The sequence below is a fragment of the Capsicum annuum genome, chromosome 12, assembly GCF_002878395.1.
Source record: "Capsicum annuum cultivar UCD-10X-F1 chromosome 12, UCD10Xv1.1, whole genome shotgun sequence".
Lineage (NCBI taxonomy): Eukaryota > Viridiplantae > Streptophyta > Magnoliopsida > Solanales > Solanaceae > Capsicum > Capsicum annuum.
In genome coordinates, this window is record NC_061122.1 from 202484433 (window position 1) to 202506783 (window position 22351).

The window sequence follows — 22351 nt, forward strand, 5'->3', positions numbered from 1 at the left end:
TTTTCCTTTTAATTTAATTATAGGATCTGAGGGCTGGCAGTAATCCGCGTGGCCATACAGACCTATAAGTTAATATCGGAAAAATCAACCGAAATATATAAGAATTTCATATAGCTTATTGACTGTATGAGAGTTTTTACCCGAACAAAGGGTCTTTCAGAATTTAATACATACTTGAGTTGAGCCCATGTATCTAGCAGTTCTAACCATGAAAAAGGACGTCCTTTTCTTCAATTTTAATGGGCTTAAAGATTCACGGCTTGCTAGACGTAGTCACTAAGATAAAGCCAACAAAAGTTGTACCAACTTCGATTGTACCACCATTTTGGAACCAAGTTAAAAAACTGTAGAGAAATTTTCTTATATTTTAATAGAGTCTGGATTTTTCATAGATATTATACAAGAGAAGTTAGATCTTCAACATAGATATGAAATTGCTTAGCCGGACATAATCACGGCTAGAGAGGGAGAGAGAGTAATATAAAACTTAAAATAAAAGAGTTAATAAATACCTTGAATGGCTTGGAAGTAAGGCCAGAATAGTATTTAGCGGCAAACTTTTATTCAAACTTGAAAGGAAATGTACAAGAGAGCCAGAGAGAGAATGCTTAGAAAGAAAAGAAAACCCAAAAAAAACTTGTGTCTTCTCTAACAAATGAAGGCGTCTATATATAGAAAAGAAAAAGAATCTACATACAGTACTCTAGGTTCCACATCCGAGTCCCATACACAGTGTATCTACTGTGTAGGAATCTATGTACAGTACTATGGGTCCCATATCCGTGTCCCGTGCACAGTGTAATTACTTTGTAAACAATATATCATACTTTATTTTTTCCTTTTAATTTTTTAAGAAATTCTTTTGTCCTTGCAATGACATCTTCAGATAGTGGTTTGTCTGAGGAGATAGGTTGAGAGTCGTGAATATCTTCTTCGGCGATATCATCGCTGGTCATACTTTTCATTGAAGTATCCGACTTACTAGGTTGATTAATGGATCGAAGAAGATTTCTCCTGAATTCTTCCAAGTATTTCTCTATCATTTTGATTCAATCTCCATCATGTACAGAGATTCTTCTAGCGATGTGTTGTATTGTTCTATCCTCGATAATATCCTTTCGGGAGGGTGCTAGATATTCTCGAACTATATTTTCAATAGAGTCTAGAAGCTCTTGTCCATACAAATTTTTTATCTTGGGATCCTTTCGCATCAATTTATCCCAAAAATTATTATAGAATACCCTATTTAATCAGGGGATTTGTTATTTTGTGAATCTCAATTCTAGAGACCATTTATGTATCCAAGGGATAGAAAATTCAATGAAGAAATATATCTGATCAATTTTATCTAGATTGCAGACATGCTCCGCATGATACAACTCGTTTAACTGTGGGGATATTTTTATCCATTCTTTGTATAACTTAAGAAATGGATCTAGCAGTATTTGGATAGTTGGGCCATGATAGGACGACCAATTTAAAAATTAATTTGGAATCGGCTCTGCAAATATCTTTGCACAAACTTTTATAAACCAAGTATGTTTATACTGGTCATTGTTATAATAAACCACTTTATTAAAGACTTGAATGTAGTCCCAATAAGTAAAATTTATGCGGGAGTCTTTGAGCAAGATATTTTTTTCTGTCATTATGGTCATCCCCCAATCTTCGACAGATATAATCCGTTTAATAACAATTTTTGAGAAGTTATAAACATTCTCGTCTGAATTATATCCAGAAAAATGCTTGAATTCTGCACTACCTATGAAAATGAGAATAGTCTCATAATAAGTACGGGTCTTGTATGAATCACCCAAAAAATATAAATTATTTATCACGTACTTGTGGAGTATTTTCCCCGGTCCATTTTGCCTCTGAATCTCAAAGTTTTCAACAAGAAATATTATTTCTTTGTTCTCTAGTTGTTCATAGGACTTGATATCATCGTTGTCCTTGTCTTTAGCGATTGAGGCAAATGTATCACTTTGCGTCTGGGCTACTAAATATGCTTGCAGTTTTCCGTATAACGGACTGTCCTCTGAAATATCGTCCAGATGAATTGAAAAGGATGATGAGGATTCACCTTTCTGCGATACTTTGGAGTTTATCAACTCTTATTTCCCATTTGTATGACTGGGGAATTAGATGAAGATCTGTATGACGATCCTTGCGAATATGATCTGCCTGGGGACGATCTTCCCTCGAAGAATGATCTTCCTCTTGATCTACCTTTTCCTTTTTCTCTGGCTAGTTGCCATGGAGGGTCAATCATACTGTAAATGGTATGATAAGTCAGATATACCAAATTCAATTTCTTCATAATCATGAGTAGAAAATTCATCTTCAATCATATCATGGATAACCTTTTTGATTATGAGATTTTGTATATCTCTATATAATGAAATTATCTTTAAAACGGTGATCATAGTTTTTTCGGTAAGAAAGGATGTATAAAAATTTATTTCAATTGAGATATTCCCTAGATATATCAATTCCTTTTTTATACTGAATTTCAGAATCAAAAGGGGCTAATTGAGCTTGCCACCTTGCAAATATTAATTTCAAAGCATCATGTTTAAAATCTTTATCAAACATACACTTCATAGATTGAGCATCAGTTTTTATCAAAAAATTTTGGTTGTAACGATCATCCTGAAATTTCAGAACACATTTAACAATAGTTAGAATTTCACGAGCTACCGTAGCATATTTTTTATGACTATTAGTCCATTTTCCTGAATGAATCTTATTAGGTATTCAGATTTACTATGGGGATTAACTTATTTTAGTATTCCGCCATAATCGATATTACACGCATCTGTCTCAATAGTGTTTTGCCAAGCAGGATTAGCTAAAGTTAAACAAGGCAAAGAATTAACGCTTTGTTTAATACGTTTAACAAGATTTGTGTGATCAGTGGTCCATGGACCTTTATAATCATTTTTTAGCCTATCATATAATGGGGCTAAATCGCGAGATAGATTCTTATAAAAAGGGGATATATAATTTAAGCTTCCCAAGAATCTCTGCAACTGAGTCTTGTTAGTAATAACATCAGTAAATTTTGATGCAAAATCAATAAATCGTTGTATGGGAGTAATCTTCCCTTGACCAATATTGTGTCCTAAAAATCGAACATCAGTTTGAAACAAATTCATTTTTGGTTTAGATATCACCAAACCATTTTGTATAACAATTTTCTTAAGAATATCTAGATACTTGATAGGTAATTCAAATGTTTTAGAGAACACTAAAATTTCAACTATATAAACAATGATGAAATCCATATAAGGATTAAATATATCATTCATTATTTTCTGAAATTCAGAAGGGGCATTTTTCAAACCAAACGGCATGACATTCCATTCATATTGCTCAAAGGGAACAGTAAAAGCAGTTCTATAAGTATGCTTTTTGAATAGTTAAATCTGCCAATATCCAGATTTTAAATCAAATTTTGAAAATATATTGGCATTATATAATTGAGACGATAAATCTTTCTTATTTGGAATAGGATACCTAATCCATTTTAAATATTTATTCAAAGGTTTGTAATTTATAACCAACCTGGGAACACCTCGTTCTTTCTCTGCTGCGTTAGTAACATAAAAAGCAATACATGACCAAGGAGATTTTGAAGGCTTTATCAAACCTTTTTGTAATAGATTGTCAATCTCTTTTTTGCAAAATTCAACTAATTCGGCATTTATTTTGCAAGGTCGTGATTTCGTTGGGATATCATCCTCACAGAAATTATCTTCATAAGGAAGAGTAACAATATGGCTTTTGCGATTCCAAAAAGCACTAGGGTGATCAGCATAAATATCAACAGTCATTTGTTCAAAAATTAATTTAATTTTTGCTATACCTTAGCAGATTTTATTGTATCAAAAATATTTGTGCTAAGTAATTTAAGTTGTAAGGAATCGACATGCTTTTGTTTCATATCAATTAAAGCATTAATATCTCTAGTTATGAAATCTATAACAAAAGAATAAGATCTCTTTATTCTTATAAGTAGCAGTAAATCCTTTTGCATCAATATGAGTGTAAAGATAAATAACATTTATGAAAGGAGTTCCAAGTATAATTGGAGGGTATAACTGGTTTTTTTTACCAAAACGAAGAAATGTGAAATGCATACGTTATTCTGAAAAATATGAGCATTAGGCAATTTATACTCTACATCAAGAGCATGTCCAGATGCAGATTTAACTACATGAGTGATTTATATAAAATATTTTGTGGAAATTAATCCTTCTTGGATGCAACTAACATTTGGTCCACTATCAATCATAGCAATATAAGTTATCTGAAAATGATTATCAATCAGAATAGTATATTTAATATACCATTTATGAATAGTAATAATTTGCATCATTCCCAAAAAATAATCATTCTTTAAATCAAGGGATTTCTGAATAGTGCCATCGTTATTGTTTTCTTCAAAAATATTTTCTCAATTTGCGAAATTCTGTGATCACACATCATTCGATTTTGTTTAAGAGATTTAATCTCTTTTTTCAAGTTTTCAACTTTAATTTTTAAATCATTAAAAGAAGTATCTTTACCAGGGGTAGAACTTATAGCAAGACGCTTATTAACTTCTGATAAAGAATATGGCATAAAATAATCAAAATTTTTTACTGTTTTAAAAGGACTGCTATCAACAATTTTTAAAGTACTAGAATTTGAACTAGTAGATAAATTAATAATTTTTTCACATAGTTTCTCATCTGAAACTTCTTTCAAAGGTTCTAAAATATTATCAAAAGAAATAGTTTGTATATTTAAATCTTCAAATTGGGATTGTAAATTATAAAATGCATCATCACAAGTGCATGTATATCCTTGACGATCAGAAAAAGCATTAGCATTATCACTTTCAGATAAATCAAGTAAATCAACTTTATTTTCTGATTCAGAATTATAATCGGATTCAGATCCTGAGGTGTATAACAACCCATAAACCTGATCATGCAATTCTTCAGCAAGACCTAAGGATTTAAGCTTTTGAAGCTTACATTTTGGAGTAATATGTCCAAAATTACCACATCTGTAACACTTATTTTTGACAAGATCTCATTTAGACCTATTTTTCGTAAATCTAGTAGACTTACGATAAGTTTTCCTAGCCTCACGTTCTTCCTTGGATCTATATCTACATTTTTTTTCTATAAGGTTGATCATTTCTATAATACCTATGACTTTTCTTCTTACAAGTCAAAGCTGATTCAGATATTCCAAATTGAGTACAAAAGTCTCCTATCTGAGATTTTTCTTTAAGACTATCAATCTTAAGTTGTATAGATAACTTTAACTCATTAAATAAGTTCAATCCTTCTTGTGTACATGCTGCTATCAAGTGACCATAGGCGTAATTTCCCCAAGAAATTTCACCATAGGAACCTCTAAGAGTTCTTCGCGCTCTTTCAGCAAATAGTGAAGGAAGCCCATCTATAAACTTAGTTTTCAGTGCTCATATCAATTTTTGGGTAATTCCATGACCCGACTAAGAAAGGTGTCTTTATACCACCTAAATTCTCCTAAGGTCTTACATCTAAGCCCATTCAAAAGAGTTCGAATATGTTCATACTAATTGGTGAATCTACCATTAACGTGTTCTAAAATTGTAAGAATAAGTGTATAAACAACATCTTCCCTATTTTCAACTAGGGCTCTTCCTAAGTTATCAACCCCTGGAGAAGTGGCTACAACATTAAAAATTGAGTTTCGCTAATCAAGGGTCAGAAAATTATCCCACCGGCCACGAAGTTGGCCAATAAAACCAGCAACTATCATTTTATAGATAACTTTATTTGTGTTCTTATCACTGGGGGCTCTACCTACTGTGACATACATCATAATGCGGTGTACGAGAATTGCTAATTTCCTCTTAGTTAATCCATCTAGGTTATATTCATAAATATCATCTCCGCTATAAGACGTATTAGTCTGATTCCAATCCCTTTTCTCTATCAAAACATCATGAGGAGTGGGTCGCGGATAGTAATAAGTTTGCATACGGGGCAAATCAGCATACCTGGGATTTTTACCTGGTTGTTTTCTAATCATTCCTCTGAGCTTATTAAGCTCTGATTTGGTCTGATTTTGTAAATCAGGATTAGGAGTGGATTCTATTTGATCAGCGAAAGCATTAGACAAATCAATAGGTCCAATATTTAAACCAAAAAGCTTTTTATCAAGAAGTTATTCTGAATCATTTAAAGGCAATTTGATTTGAAATCCCTGAATATCAGGGGGGTTTTGAATACTGGTTTTAGTCATCAAATCTTCTATTTTGCTTCCTGAAGAAAAGGCAATTTCAGTAGATTGTGGACTATTACCCAGTTTTTTAATTAAATCACTGTATGAATAAGTGTATAGGCAAGTGTATAAACCACCTTCAGTAGATTGTGGAGTAATACTCAGTTTTTAATTAAATAAATTAACTCATCGAGTTTTTTATCAAGAGAAGAGATGTGTTCTCCCCAAACTTTTACATATAAACTCAAATAATTATTTTGAGAAATCAGGTTATAAATTTCTGCTATAGTAACCTAAGCAACCTCATTATCAATGAATTTTTGAAATGCAGAAAAAGTAATACCAGTATTATTAGGCAATATAAAAGGCGCTTGGGGATGGTAAACAGTTTTAACTATATTACCAGTTCCATCTTGATATGAACGTTCTAACACCTTGACCTATAAAGGCAAATAAGTGATTATAAACCAAGGAACAAAATACATAATTTGATTATGTAATGCACACATTTTATAAAATTCTTGAGAAATATTATTAAACTCATCAGGACTGTAAGTCTCAAAAAGCAAGTTCTAAACTAGTTCTATTTTTTATCAAAAAATTCTTTTCTAATATAGCTACGTGCCTGAGATCCAGGACTAAAATTACTTTGGTGTGGAATCATTACATATCATTTGGATCAAAGTTCATTTCAGAAGCAGTAGGAATATCCCTTTCAAAGATATTATCATAATCTTGAACAATATTTTTTCGAGAATTGAACTTAACTTTGTCTACCAACCATGTAGAAGCAGAGTCAATCGTATGCAAGGAGACTGCATGACTTCTAGCTGGACCATATAATGGTTCTATAGGAGAAATATGATGCATAGCCAGTAATAATTTAGACAAAGAAGAAAATAAATGTCTGTTATAAACAATAGAATTTTCATCAAATTGAATACAAATTCTACCATTCAGATTTTGAGTAATATGCGATAATTCATTATTTGTCAAATCATTAGTAGCCTGACTAGGGGATATAACTGAATTTAAGGTCCACGTAGATGGGAATTCAATTTCATCTCATTTAATAGGTCTTCTAGTGGTGACCTTATAATGATTCTTATGCAAATCAATATCTCGCTTATTTAATAAACGAATCATTTGTTCTGGTGAATTTAATGATAAAGACTGTCCAGTTGTCTTTATCATTTGTTTAGAAAAAACTTTATCAAACCAACCATAATCATAAATGATTTTTATATCAACTTTTAAAATAGTCCATTTGTTTAACAAGTCGAGATTTTGAGGTATATCTACCTCTTCAAGTTGAGTACTCTTAGTACTCTTATCTCCCATTTCCATGAGTAGAAAAATCATATCTATGCTGAATAGTTCAGATCTATTATATAATGGCCATGAAAGCCCCTAGGCTCTGATATACTCAGGGGGTTGCGAATTTCTTTGATGAAAAATTATATTATTTATACATGATTAAAATTATTTTTTATGTACATATTATAGATGTTGAATCATCTTTAGCTAGTTTGTAGTTACATTTTGAATCCCTTCATGAAAATCTTGACGTTGCTGCTAATGTAAGTGCAAATGAATTAAATGTCATCACATAAATAGAGTTGAACAAACTATATATCAATTTTATATTAGCACAAAACCCGAGGATATCTACTTGACTTGTTAATATTTCCATTCAAGAATAAAAAAGATAATATCAATTCTAAGAAAATGAAAAAAACGAAAGAAACTGTTACAAATGATATATAATTAGTTGAAAATGACTAGTAAATTTAATTTCATTGGTTCTAAAGTTTTGAAAATAATATTTAATTGATGTGTTGATGGAGGGCAGTACTGTCCCATCAATATATATATACACACACACACATATATATATATACTAGTATAGAATACGTGCGTTGCACGTGAGTTTTACATATAAAAAAGAAGTCCATAAAATAGAGAACAATACCTCATTCAATCACTTTTATATTACATATATTTAATTACAAATATAGATTGTTTATACTATCATGTTAAGTTGACTCGTAATGCGTGTTATCCCAAAGTTGGATCCATTATGCTTAGTGGTGTTTCGACTCTCCAACTCTTCCAAACCTACAAGATTTATGCATAAATTTTTTAAAATTAGCTAGCATCAATTTCATTTACAAATGGACTAAGATAAGAAAAAAAAGTTAATAGTTATGAATGTAAAACTTACATAGCTAAGTCGAAAGTGTGAGTATATTGAGTGATTCAGTGGACAAGTTGTAATGATTTAAGCTCAACTGAAAAGGTGTAGTGTCCTTTCATCTTATGTATATGTTTAAAGTCTCATATTTTGTCTTTTTGAACTTTTACTTAGAAAAATTAGGTAAAAGTTGATGCTGAATTTAACTTTTATTGCTCTTAATAAGCTAGTGGTGTGTGAGCCATCGTACTCGTCCTTCATACCTAGGGGACTCAGTATTCTACTGAGCTTTATCCTAGCATCATATTAGGGAAAATACAATATATTGCTTTGCTACCATTTGCAACGGTCTAGGTCCAATTACAAAAGTCTTCAACCTAGCCAACCTTCAAGTTTGACGATTTTGTCTCATTGGGTGCTAACCCAAAATGCGCCTCAATATTGAATCTTGATCTCACTCTTTTATAGCCCCTAGCTTTCTTTTTCCATTCTGGTGTAACATTTACTTAAGGCTAGCTTTACAATGAACCATCTTTCAAGTCAACCCCTATGGTCCACAGGCTGGTACACAATTAGAACGTCAAACATGTAAAAGTGACAATGTGAAATAAGAAAGAGAAAAAGGGGGAAACAAACCTTACCACGATCTATCTAACTGAAGCTAACCAAGATAAGAAACAAGGATATATCAACAACTCAACATATACAGATTCAATACTTACTATGTCCCAACAATTTCTGCTTATAATTTCTGCAGTTTGTTCACCAAATATCATTATTATTCCAAAATCTGATATTTTTGGGTTCTTTTCTGCATTTAACAACATAATGCTTGCTTTGTGGTCATGGTGTATAATTCTTAGATGAGAATCGTTGTGAAGGTAAACTACTCCAGGTGCAATCCCACCTATAAACTATAACCTTGTAACGTCTCGACCAGTCCAGTGACTGCTATATTTCTGGATTCAAACGCTTACCAACAACAAAGTTTTATTTACGTAAAATGAATGTAAAATCCAATAGTACCAAATAATAATAAAGACAATAGGCAACAACAACTCTTAATTTTCTTTAAAAAGTACTTCATGTAAAATACAGAATGTAAGCTGCAAAAGCTAGATTGTCAATAGATTAAGAAAATATATCTCTATGATAGGCCAAAAAAAATACAACCCGGTGTACAAAGCTCACACTATACTCATGCTAATAGATGTCAAAACATGAAAAAGTAGAAAACTATACAAAAAATAAGGGGAGTCAACATATAACTAAATACATAAAACTAAAATTTTACCTAGCTAAACGGTGTAATTTTCTGGAGACATTCCTCGTGTGAGGTGGTCCACCACTGATCTCATTTGATATCCCTTTGTATAAGATGTCTCCACCACTGCAGCAAAGCATATTGAGTCTATATTATGCAGCCTTACCATTCACATTTCTGCAAGAGGTAGGTCGTTTCCATATCGATAAATTATAGCTATGAAATAATTATATAAGATTGAAACCAACTAAATAAGAAATAGCCAAGACTTTTGTCGGGGACAAGTTCATAGACAAGTATCTTTTCCTCTCTTGTAAAGCAATATCCCAGTAGTTTCACAAAATTTCTGGGCTGAAGCTTCGGGATCAATACGGTCTCGTTAGTAAATTCTTTTACACCATGCCCCGATCTTCCTTATGGTCTCTTCACAGCTATCTTAATATTACATATGGCGGCTAATGCTTCATTTTCAAGCATCCACGTGAAGATGTACATTGTCCAGTGGAAACTCTCTTATAATGTGAGTTTTTAAGATGGTTTGAATTGCAACCGGTGATGCTAGGTAGTGAAGGAGGTAATTTCTAATTTTTGGTATACTGCTTGTATATTGGAGATGTTCCTATTATTAATCAAACTATTTACCTTTTCAATAAAATGCACTAAGCCAATCAAAATTTTTACTTTTGTTTTGTTAGGCATCAATTACTGATCAATTAATTACTTTACTGCATCAAAGGAAAATTTCAATAGATAAGAACAATAAAATTATGTGATGAATTATTTAGGAAGGCAATTTCACATGGCACGACTGATAGAGGAGTTCGTATATTTTGAATTACGATGCCACTCTCCTTTCACCGTGGAAGACAATGTTACACAAATTGCTACATGATCAACTTCCCTCTTTTATTTTTCAGTTCAAAACCATCACTTCACCCTGACCATAATGCCAAAAAATAACCAAAAATTTGATTCATAATCCAAAAAGAGTCGAATCGACAGATCAATTGAGATGTGAAATTACCTCCCTAGGACCATGAACTACAGCGATAACTTTGGTATTATATACCCATTTTAAAAGAGGCGGAACTACAAATAATCGAGTAAACAAAGTCAGTTTCTGGTACAAAAAGTAGATTAACATAATAATAATGCAAGTAGAAAGAAAGAGCTCTTGAACAACACCAAAGACAAATATTATAAATTTTGCAAACATGAAATATATAAAATTATGATCCCACATATGCAAAATAGTCTTGAGAAGATGGGAAAGATAATGTCATAGTTAATCAATGTGTATATAACATTAATACAGAATGGAAGGAAGAAGATATGAAGAAACTATATCAAACCATCATTCTCCATGCTTCTCCTTTTTTTAGTAATACTGTATGTAGGATCTGCATAAAAGAAAAGATTAAGAAGAAGAATCCGTGCATCAAAGAATAATCGGTCGAATAAAACTCTTAGCCAAATTAAATATCAAGTGAAGAAGAAATCGCAGAAGGAAAACTCCTAAACAAAGAAAAACAAAAAGAATCCTAAACCAAATGAAAGAAAAGTTAATTGTTTCCCATAAACTTAAAAAGTCACGTACAAAGCCGACAATCATTTAGTTTTAAAAATTATTTTTTGGTATGATAATTGAAGAAAAAGAAGTGAAATTAAAAAGTCATGTAGAAAGCGGACAATCTTTTAGGTTTTAAAATTATTTTTTGGTATAATAATTGGAGGAAAAAGGTGGAAAAATAATTTTGTTTAAAGCAGATACTTTTAATAAAGGGCAAAAAATTCAAACAAATAATAATGAATGGAAAAAAAAAAGACAACTTGAATTAATACCAAGCTAAGAATAAAAAGTATAAGTGGTGGTATGTTCTCATACATTTTGATCCAAAATATTATTCAAATAGAATTAATTTTTTTTATATATATATAAGTGAAATTCTAATTGATGTAAAAATGCAAAATATATGATGATATTTTTTTTACCTAAATTAAATAACTAAACCTAAGAAAACTACAAATAAAATTAACTATGAACGAAACTTTACCTAAATGGATAACTTTACTTCAAGGATTTAATAACATATGTAGGTAGTTAAAATATAAATAAATTCGTTCTTCAAAAAAGTACACATTATTTCAGGAAAGACCTGCGTTGTACTATTAAACGATTGACTTTTTCATACAAACACTATTTCAAAAAAAAAACTCTAAATTTTAGGTACATAATTTAAATAAGGAAAATTTTTTGAATAATTAGATTTTAATGAATTTTTTAATTTTAAAAATTATTAGATTACAGTAAAAAGACGATTTGGTCTATTGCGGAGTATTTTAACGAAGAGCAAAAAGTTCAAATCACTTTTTTAAGGGTCTTCACACTTTTAATATATTATAGATTATAAATTATAGATTTTTTATATATATATATATATAGAGAGAGAGAGAGAAGAGTGAGTTATGGGACGACCAAGGGCATTATAGTCATTTCACAATACAAATTCATCATCCAAAATTCATCTCTTTTTGTGGACTCCATTTTTCATTCAATCTTTTTATCTCTTCTTTAAAATTCACTATCTCTCACTTCTCATCTTAGCTATATAACCCAAAAGAATATTCTCAGAGTAATCTACAAATTAATGTTTATTATACTATTTCAAATTAATATCATTGTGGACTCCATTTTCCATTCAATCTTTTTCTCTCTTCTCTAAAATGCACTACTTCTCACTTCTCATCTTAGCTATATAACCCAAAAGAAAATTCTCAAAGTAATCTACAATTTAATGTTTATTATACTATTTCAAATTAATATAATTTTAACAAATTTTGAATTTCAATAGTTGCATTTAGTTGGCAACTATCCAATCAAAAATATTATAAAATTTTATTCCAAGTTATTATTTTGTAATAAAATGTTAAAATACTCTCAAATTGTACATGAAAAGACCTCCCTCTTTAATACACTACTTGAAAATAAGTTCAAAAAAATTTTGAAAAATATATAATCATTTTATATAAGTATCATGAGATGTATCATTATGTAGGAGCATACTACTTCATCTATGATCAAATTTAGTTTAATGCTTTTTATGATTCACTAAAAATTCAATGTTACATAAATTCAAAATACATGAATATATAATTAAGAATTCTTTAAACAAACAAAGAAACGAAAAGAGAGAAAAATATGAAAAATAAATAATTTCTATTACAAAGGAACTAAAATTTTTAAAATAATTGAAAATACTAAAAAAAATATAGCTATATATTTTAAATTTAAGAAGAAATTATGTTATAAATAATATTTTTAGGATAATTTGATCAATTTTTAAATTTAGTGGTGTACAACTCTTTTAAAAATAAAATAAAAAATTTAAAACCTATATAATAATATTATAAATCAGGTTAAAAAAATTAATATACTGTCAATTATCATGCAAAGTGCCAAATTTGATAAGTATTATTAAAAAGTGATTGAGAATTCTGAGATCTTACTAAGATCTCAAAAATAAATAAACATAATGAAAAAGAAAAATAATATACGAAAATTTGTCTCTTTTTTTGTCATAACACAAAAAAATATATTTATATTCTTTTTTCATTTTAAAAGGTTTAGAAGATGTTTAATTAACAATAAATTATGAAATATTATTAAACAATAAAACGTTGGGCTCGTGCATAGCACGGGATACATCATCTAGTATATATATAAAGAAGGAATAAGGTCTTGCTTATGTGGCATGTCACAGGCAAGTATTCCTATTTATCTTTTTTAACAAATTTTTGAATTTTTTTTTATTTTTAAAAATTATTTATCAATTAGCTATTTTATTTAATTTTAAGATAATTAACATTTAATAATATAATAATGAATGATTGTAACTCTTCTTTTTATTAGGTCATGTTAATTGTGAAATATCATTAATTAATTTTAACTCCATACTTTTAATCTTCCCTCCCGTTTATATAATTTTTGTATATAAGTGAAACCAACTATTGAGTCCAAAATCATCACAATCTCTCCATATCCTTTATCATTTTAAAATTAGGTATGATTTTATGTGTATTGTAATTTTATTTTATTTTTGGTCTTTACTTTTTTCTTTTAAAAATAACTTTAAAAAATTCTTTCAGATTATTTAGGACGTACAAAGGACCCTAACGTTCACTAACCTAACCTTATTATGAGTCATCTTCCCCGTTCTTTCTCTCCAGTTCTCTCTATCCTCTTCTCTCATTCTTTTTTTCTCTCTCCGTCGTTCAAACCACCCACTGCTTTCTCCAGCGGGTTAAGGTCACCGTCGGTTCGACTCCGGTGATAGAGGCAGCGCATAGCTCTAGTCACAGGCGACCAATTCCAGTGGGTCCATCTGAAGATTCTGTTGGTTCCGACCAGATCTGTGTCCGACAGTACCAGATTTGATTTTGGCGGCACTCCAGCGATAATATTCCGGCGACTAGTTTCTGCATCAGCTTATCGGGATCCAACATCCAACATACCACGCTAGAAAAGAGAACTTGGACTACAGGCATAACCCGGTGACTTCTAACCTTTGTTATTTCCTCCTTTCATATTAATTCTCGTATTATCTCCTATATCTTAAATTGCGTTTAATTTATTAGGATTGTCTGCTGTCGTATATTGGTGACTTGCACTGCTTTTTATTATTTATATTGCTTCCCTTGGTGCTAGGCCATTACTGTGCTATATATTTTCCTGCTCCGGCAAGAATTTTCTGCATCAATTTACTAACTCGGTGATTTCTAAACTTTGATATCCACTTTTTCCTGATTATTTTATCTCTGGACTTATTTTTGAGTTGTGGAAGTGACTTATTTTTCTTGATTATTCCTTCTAATTTGCGTGTGCCTTGTATTTCCTGGTGCTGCTTTGTCACTATCATTTATTATTTTTCTTGGAGTAGTGGCTGTGGGAGTTGATGGTTGGATAGGTTCGTGTCTGAAAGGGTTGGGGTGGGGGCTATTGTGGGGGTGGGGAAAGAGGGAAGGGCGGATATGGGAGGGGGGCAAGGTTTGGCGTTAGGGGTGGTAGAGGAAGATGTGATAGTAGAGTTGGTAGGCTGAGGATTGGATCTTGGAATATAGGGACTCTACAGGGTAAGTCCAAAGAGCTTGTGAAGATTCTTAGAAAGAGGGGGATTAATATTGTGTATGTCTAGGAGACTAAGTGGGTAGGGTCTAAGGCTAGGGATGTGGATGGTTACAAGCTTTGGTACTCTGGGAGCGAGGGGCATAGGAATGGAGTTGGCATCTTAGTAGATGAAGATCTTAGAGGTCAGGTAGTAGAGGTTAAGAGGATCAGCGATAGGTTGATGACTATTAAGCTGGTTATTGGGGGATCTACCCTAAACGTATGTAGTGTTTATGTGCCACAGATGGACTTGGATGGGGAGGAGAATATGCGACTTTGGGAGGCTTTGGATGAGGAGATGAGAGGCGTTTGTAGCTCGGAGAAAATTATTATAGTAGGTGATTTTAATGGGCACATCGGGGATTACCGGAAGGCTTTGGCAATGTGCATGGTAGTTTTAGTTTTGGGGAGAGAAATGAAGAGAAAACTGCTCTATTGGATTTTGCAAGGTCCTTTAGGCTGCTGGTGGTGAATTTGACCTTTTCAAAGAAGGACGATCACCTAATCACCTTTCGAAGCCCGATAGCCAAAACCCAAATTGACTTTTTGCTGCTTAGGAAAGGGGATAGGATGTTGTGTAAGGACTGTAAAGTCATCCCGAGTGAGAATCTTTTGACCCAGCATAGGCTCTTGGTGATGGACTTGGTTATAAAGAAGGATAGGAAGAGAAGGGGTGAAGAGGGTCGACCTAGAATTAGGTGAGGCAGCTTGACGCCGGTGAATTCGTGGGAGATAGGGGAGAAGGTGGCGAGAATAAAGAGGGGAGTGTACGGGGGACATGGATAGTATATGGAATAGAGTGGCTAGGTGCATCAGGGAGAATGCTAGTGAGGTGTTGGGTGTTTCCAGGGGCTGGGCCGAGCATCATCGAGGGGATTGGTGGTGGAATGAAAAAGTTAAGAAGAAATTAGAGACTAAGAAAGGGGCGTCTGCTAAGTTTGTTGAGAGTAAGGATGAAAAATAGAAACAGGTGAATAGGATAGAGTTCAAGTTATCTAGGAAGGAGGCTAAGTTAGCAGTTGCGACAGCTAAGACGACAGAATTTCCGAGGCTGTATGCAGAGTTGGAGAAGAAAGGAGGGAAAAAAATTGTTTAGGCTCGCTAAGGATATGGAGAGAAAGGGTCGTGAGCTCGATCAGGTGAACTGCATTAAGGGGGAGGATAGTAGAGTGTTAGTGGAGGATGGTCACATTAAGAAAAGATGGCAGTCGTATTTTCATAGGCTCTCAAATGATGAAGGGGATAGAGCTATTGTGTTAGGGGAGCTAGAGCACTCAGAGAAGTTTTGGGATTTTAGTTATTGTAGACATTTTAAGGTTGCCATACCCTATTTTTACCTGATATTAAAACGAGCACGACGTAATAGACTCTAAAAGAATAAAAATTTGCACAGAGTCGCCACCTAATTTTTAAGGAAAATAAGGAAACCTATTGAAGTATTAACATGCGATTAATGTTTTTAGTCTGCGAACAAACAATTGAGATTCTAGGTAAGGGTTCAAGTTATTCCGAAGGGAAGGGGTTAGGCATCCTTCAGAATCCACAAGTGTGGTACCCGACTAAACTAAATTATTCAAAGAGGGAGGAGGTATAAAAAATAATGTAGAAGTGTATGTATTAAATATAAAATAATATAAATGTTTAAAATTATGTAAAGATGTATGTATATTAAATATATAAATAAAACATGTTATTATAAAAAATGTAAAAGATATGTATAAAAATATATATGAAAAGAAAAGTATTTTATGTTGTGTGAAAGAAAGTATATCTTGATATGTCACGAAGATAAAGAGAAAAATAATGTTCTTTGTTTGATTAAAGTTTATGAAAAAGTAAAGATTTACTTTAACAAAAAGATCACAATGTTTAAGATGTCAAAGTATATAAACTAATTTGATTAATTTAATTTATTAGTGTAAACATTAACGACCTAAGTTTGCATAAACGCGAGGTGAAGTTGTATAAAGAAAATTCCGCCCAACACCCCAAAAATAAAGTTTTCACTATAATAACATTTGTACAAATATAAAAATACAATACAAAATTAAAATGGCCTCTTTGAATGTAACTCTCGACGAGTAATCCAAATAACCTGTATAAAAACTTGTAAAAATGTTAGTAACGAATAATAATAATCAAAATAAATTGAACAAGTATGTGTGTGTATAAATATTTAAAAAGATATTTTTTTGTTAAAAAGTGGGCTCAGATAAAGTCATGACTGCGAAATGGTTGCTCAATTACTTGGCCGTCCTAAATCGTTTTGCTACGAAGTGGTTTCTCAATTAATTGGCCGTCCTAAATCCTCTTGTCAAAATCTGAATTGTAAAATCTTGTATTGTTATAAAGTTTCATCATCGCCCAAAATATTTATTTTATTACGTATTTGTACACGTAAAGTCCATCTTTTGTTTACGGAGGCCTCAAATTAATAATAATTTTTCATTGGCCATTGTATTGATACTTGATATGAATAAATAAACTTGAGAAAAATAAAGTCCGTCTTTGTAATGGGGTGGCCTCAAGTATCTGATGGAGAGATAATGTCATTGGCCAAGCATTTATTTTTGATGTAAATAAGTAGACTTTGAGAAATTAAAATCCGTCTTTTGTCACGGGGTGGCCTCAAGTATCCGACGGAGAGATAATGTCATTGGCCAAGCATTTATTTTGATATAAAATAGTAATTTTTTGAAAATAAAATCCGTCATTTATAATGGAGTGGCCTCAAGTATCCGACAGATAGATATTTTCATCGGCCAAATAATTAATGATATTTAATAACAATGAAAAAGGACGAAAAATTAACAAAGTCACTGAACACATATCAAAATCATACATAGCAATTCAAACGATTATCAATGATTAAAATAATAAAATGACAAAAAAGGCCAAAGTTAATGAATAAAATGATGTAGCCATGATGAACTAATTGAAAATAACAAAAATAGAGTAAAATTCCTAATTGTATAACAGAGTAATGTAATAAAATAGAAATAATAGTTCAAACATGATTGAAAAATGTGAACATTCACTGAGAAGTGACAATAACCATCATTAAGCATCCATAAACAAAGAAATATGAAAATAAATTCACATAAAATATCAATCAACAAAATCCTTAAAAAATATAACGAAGATTGATGGAAATGGATAAAGGAAAGAAAGTCACTGGGACACAAAGTTTCGGCCATGAACAGTAAGAAATTATTAATAGCAACAACAACACTTGAGAAATAAATAAATAAATAAATATATATATATATATATATATATATATGCAACCAACATAATCCCTAGTAAAAATGGTGGAATTTCACCAAAATAGGGAGCAAAAATTTATTTTATTTTATGTGTATATGTGTGTTTTTTGTGTGTTTGAGAGAGGGAAAAAGGAGAAAAAAATTATGTATTTGTTTATTCTTGAGAGAGGGGAGAAAGAAGAATATAATATGTGTGTGATTAAAAAATGTGCATATGCATTTGTGTATTTTTGGGAGAGAAAATGAAAAATAAGGAAAGATTTTTTCTTGTGTTTTTTTTGTGTATGTATTTGAGAGAGAGAGAGAAAAAAAAAAATATGTGCGGGTGTATGAAAATGTGTGTGTAGAGAGAAAAGATGAATAAAATTATCTTCCATCCTTGCCTATTTATAATAAAATTGGGCACTCCTATTATCCAATGGATAAAGGGGTGTCCCCTATTTTTATAATAACACATCTTTTAGTTCTTAAGATATTGACCAAAGGATATTCATCCTTTTGACCAATGGATAGAGTTATTATCCAAAGGGTAGTGTTATTGAGTGGTCATTGTCAGATGTGACAAGACAACACTGAGTGGTCATTGTCGGACGTGACAAGACATTATTGTGTGTCGTGGTCGGATGTTATAAGACATCGAATTATTATACTGCACAAAAATAATTGATCCAACTCATCGTTTGCGAAATGTAAAATATAGATGTTGAATGAAAAAATGTAAACAATATTAAAATTATTAAAATATAATTAATTTTAAAATACTGTAAAAAAATATACTTATATATATATAACGTCATGTCGTGCACGTGTGCGGGTGATTGTAAAATGTTAAGAACGATAATGAATTGGTAAAAATTCTAAAATTACAAAAATTATTAATAAATTATAAAAAATAAAAATATGACAAAAATTGATTCAAATCCTAAAGAAAGGATAATTATCAATAATTTATCAAACAATTGTAAAAATATGTGAAAATTATGTTTCGTGCCCTTTAACGAACAAAAAGCCTGAAGACGCGGAGAGAAAAAATTAGGTGTCAACAGTTGCCCCTTTTCATTTGAGAACGATGTAGAAGTCTTCAAATAAAAACGTTGATGTGTAGGCAATTTTGCTCGACAAAAATGATTTGAAGAAAATTCGATCAAACTCCAATTTAAAGTTACCTACATACCTCGAGTTGTATGAGGATCAGGTCAATTTAGTTCAAAAAATTTAAGCAAATCTCCCTGTTGTTAAGCGTGAGAGATCATGCGAAATGATTATTGAGAGAAGGTCTAATTGGAAATAAAAGTGTTCATCTATTTTCGATGCCCCTTTCAAAATTGCCCCTGTGAGATGCTGGAGACGCAAGATTGTGTACTTGCTGGGGAGAAAGAATGATTGCAGTTGTGATGATTGAACTCTGCACAAAGCTTCCTAAATATCTCGAATGTTAGGAGAATCAGGTCACTGTAATTTGAATCATAGCAATATCAAAATTTGCCCCAGTGTAGAGTTATGGTGACACTGGGTTCCTTCAAGGATGACAGCAAAGATTTTAACACAAATGAAATGAATACGGGTGTTTGTTCAAAAATTGACTGTTTGGGTAGATGAAAATAAGTAGATGTCGGATAACAATATTTACTGGGGACTATGAGAGAAAAAAAGATTGCGAATTTTCAAAGATTGCCCCAGTATCGAATTAAGAACACATTGAGTAATGATAATAAGGATTATAAAAATGAGAGTTTTGGGTCGAGTTGAGTTGAGTTTCTTCGCCGAAATTCCTAACGTAACTAGGGATCCCTGACATTCTGCTAGCTTGCCCCGGTTTGCTGCTAAGAGAATAGTTCCACGTTGTGCTGCATATTCTAGTATTATCTCTGTTTTTTAAGGCAATCCATCTGGCGGGGTGATAACTGAAATGCAAATAGCCTCTGTCGGCTGAGTAGCAATTGAAATATAAATAGCCTCTATCAGCTGAGCAGTTGATGAAATATAAATAGCCTCCATCGGCCGAAATTTAAATAGCCTCCGTCGGCTGAGCAATTACTGAAATGTAAATAGCCTCCGTTAGCTGAAATGTAAATAGCCTCCGTCGGCTGAAATGTAAATAGCCTCCATCAGCTGAAAGTTGCATTATAGGCCCTATTGCTGGGGCAGGCGTGCCCTGTCTTATTGTTTGGGGTGGACTTGCCCTGTCCTATTGTTTTGGGCGGAGTGCCCTATCCTATTTTTTGGGACGGACTGTCCTGTCCTATTGTTCGGGGCGGACTACCCTGTCCTATTATTTGGGGCGTACAACCCTGTCCTATTATTTGGGGTGGACTGCCCTGTCCTATTATTTGGGATGGATGCCCTGTGTTATGTTAGAGTTTTCTTAACATCTGTTAGTACTTGATGACCGAATTTTAATAGGGATATCCCTTTAATGCGACCTGCAAAAAATCAAGAAATTTCTTTTAGAGTTAGAAAGAATTAACAAATGAATTGATAAAACCTGGCTTCCTGGCTTGTGATAGAGATGTGATGTTGAGTTTCTGATGGAATGTTGTAAGATACTTGACACGTACCTCGTTGAGCATTATTATGACCTGCAAAATTCAAGAAGATTCTTTAGTGTCTTGGAATAATTATGGATAAATTGATGATACCTGGATTCTCAGTTTGTGATGGTGAGGCAGTATTTAGGCTTCCAAAATGTTTGAACCTTTGTTATAGCGATGTTGTACCTGCGCTCAAAGAAAGTTTCTTAGTTTGGGAGGGGATGTTGATTTTGTGTTGATCGAGAACTCGGCCTAGCAGCCATCTCGTTCTTCAATCTTTTGACAATCGATAATCTATTTGGGATTAGGAGTAGTGACACTTCCTAACTCCACATAATGTGCTTATACTAGTATGTCTTCTGGTGGGAACTTTCTCCATCTTAATCTTCGCTTTTGGACTTCCATCAAAGTGACGTGGTTGTTGTGGCTTGAGATGTTAAATGAAATTTGAAAAGATGTAAAAGATTATGTTGTTGATATGACCGAGCCTGACTTAAGCTGCCTACATATCCTAGAATAGGAATGAGGTCAAAACGTAGTTTCGTGTGAGGGGAATCAAGAAAAATTTGGCCATAAGGGTGGGTATGTGGAGAATGGTAAGGTTGATAATCATAAGCTTGCTTTGGAAAGCTCATTTGGCCATTTGCTGAAGAGGCGTCTTTTATGTATGAGTCTTTAACATCTTATGGCTTTTTCTTGTGCTAACGATTAACATCAAAGAATTTCTTAATTTGAGTGATGCTTTTATAAGTTGTTGGAGTCGATCAAGCATTGAGATTTGCATCTCAATCTTTTTTCGTGTCAGGGTTTTGAGCGGAAGAGTAGTGAACGCGTTGTATAAGCTATCTTCATATGTAGTCTCGCTGACTTGCTTTTTGATGAAAGCAAGAGGCTTGGGTACATGTGCAAGTCTTCTTTGCGTAAACTCTAAATATTTCTTGGGTGCCTCATTGATAGTCTCCTTATCTTATGGGCGTCTTCGTATATAAACTCTTTTTGGGTCCACTATAGTCATCCTTTCGTGTACCTGTTTGGAGGAAAATAACGTACAACAACAGACACAACAACCTCTTTGGTTGTTGCATAACCATTTATCAGTTAAAATGTCTTCAAAGTGGGGTGCCCCTTTTAGACACCGATGACACTTTATGCAGAAGGGCCCCTGCAATCGTGTAATCTTGTGTTGATGCGGTAACCATTTTGAGTCACCCATAATGCTTGTGGAATGATGACCTCTCTGGTTGCCAATAATTCTTCGCATATGATCTTGGAAAAGTCTTGCGCATTTTTTGTTTCAATACTACTTATAGATTCCTCTTGAATCTTCAATCTTTGGATTATCTTGCGCATTATTTGATGTTGGATACGAGGTGAATTATAGATATCCTTTGAATTTCTAGCCTTTAGGTAATCCTGCACATTATCCGACTTTGGATAAGAGATGACTTACAGATATCTCTCCAATTGCTAGCTTTCAGGTGTTCCTGCCCATCATCCAACCTTGGACACAATATGACTTATAGATATCTCTCAAATTGTTAGTCCTTGGGTAATCCTTCACATAATCGATCTTGGATATGATGCAGCTTATAGAGAACCCTTGGACATACCAATTTGATGATCTCGCATATTCTCTGGTAAGGATTTAGATGCGACTTATAGATA

General features: G+C 32.5%; 1 pseudogene; it reads right to left on the reverse strand.

Annotated features, from left to right (window-relative positions):
* LOC107848970 overlaps nucleotides 1-14310 on the reverse strand; it is a 22028-nt pseudogene extending 7718 nt beyond the window's left edge.
* Between the last annotated feature and the right edge of the window lie 8041 nt (nucleotides 14311-22351).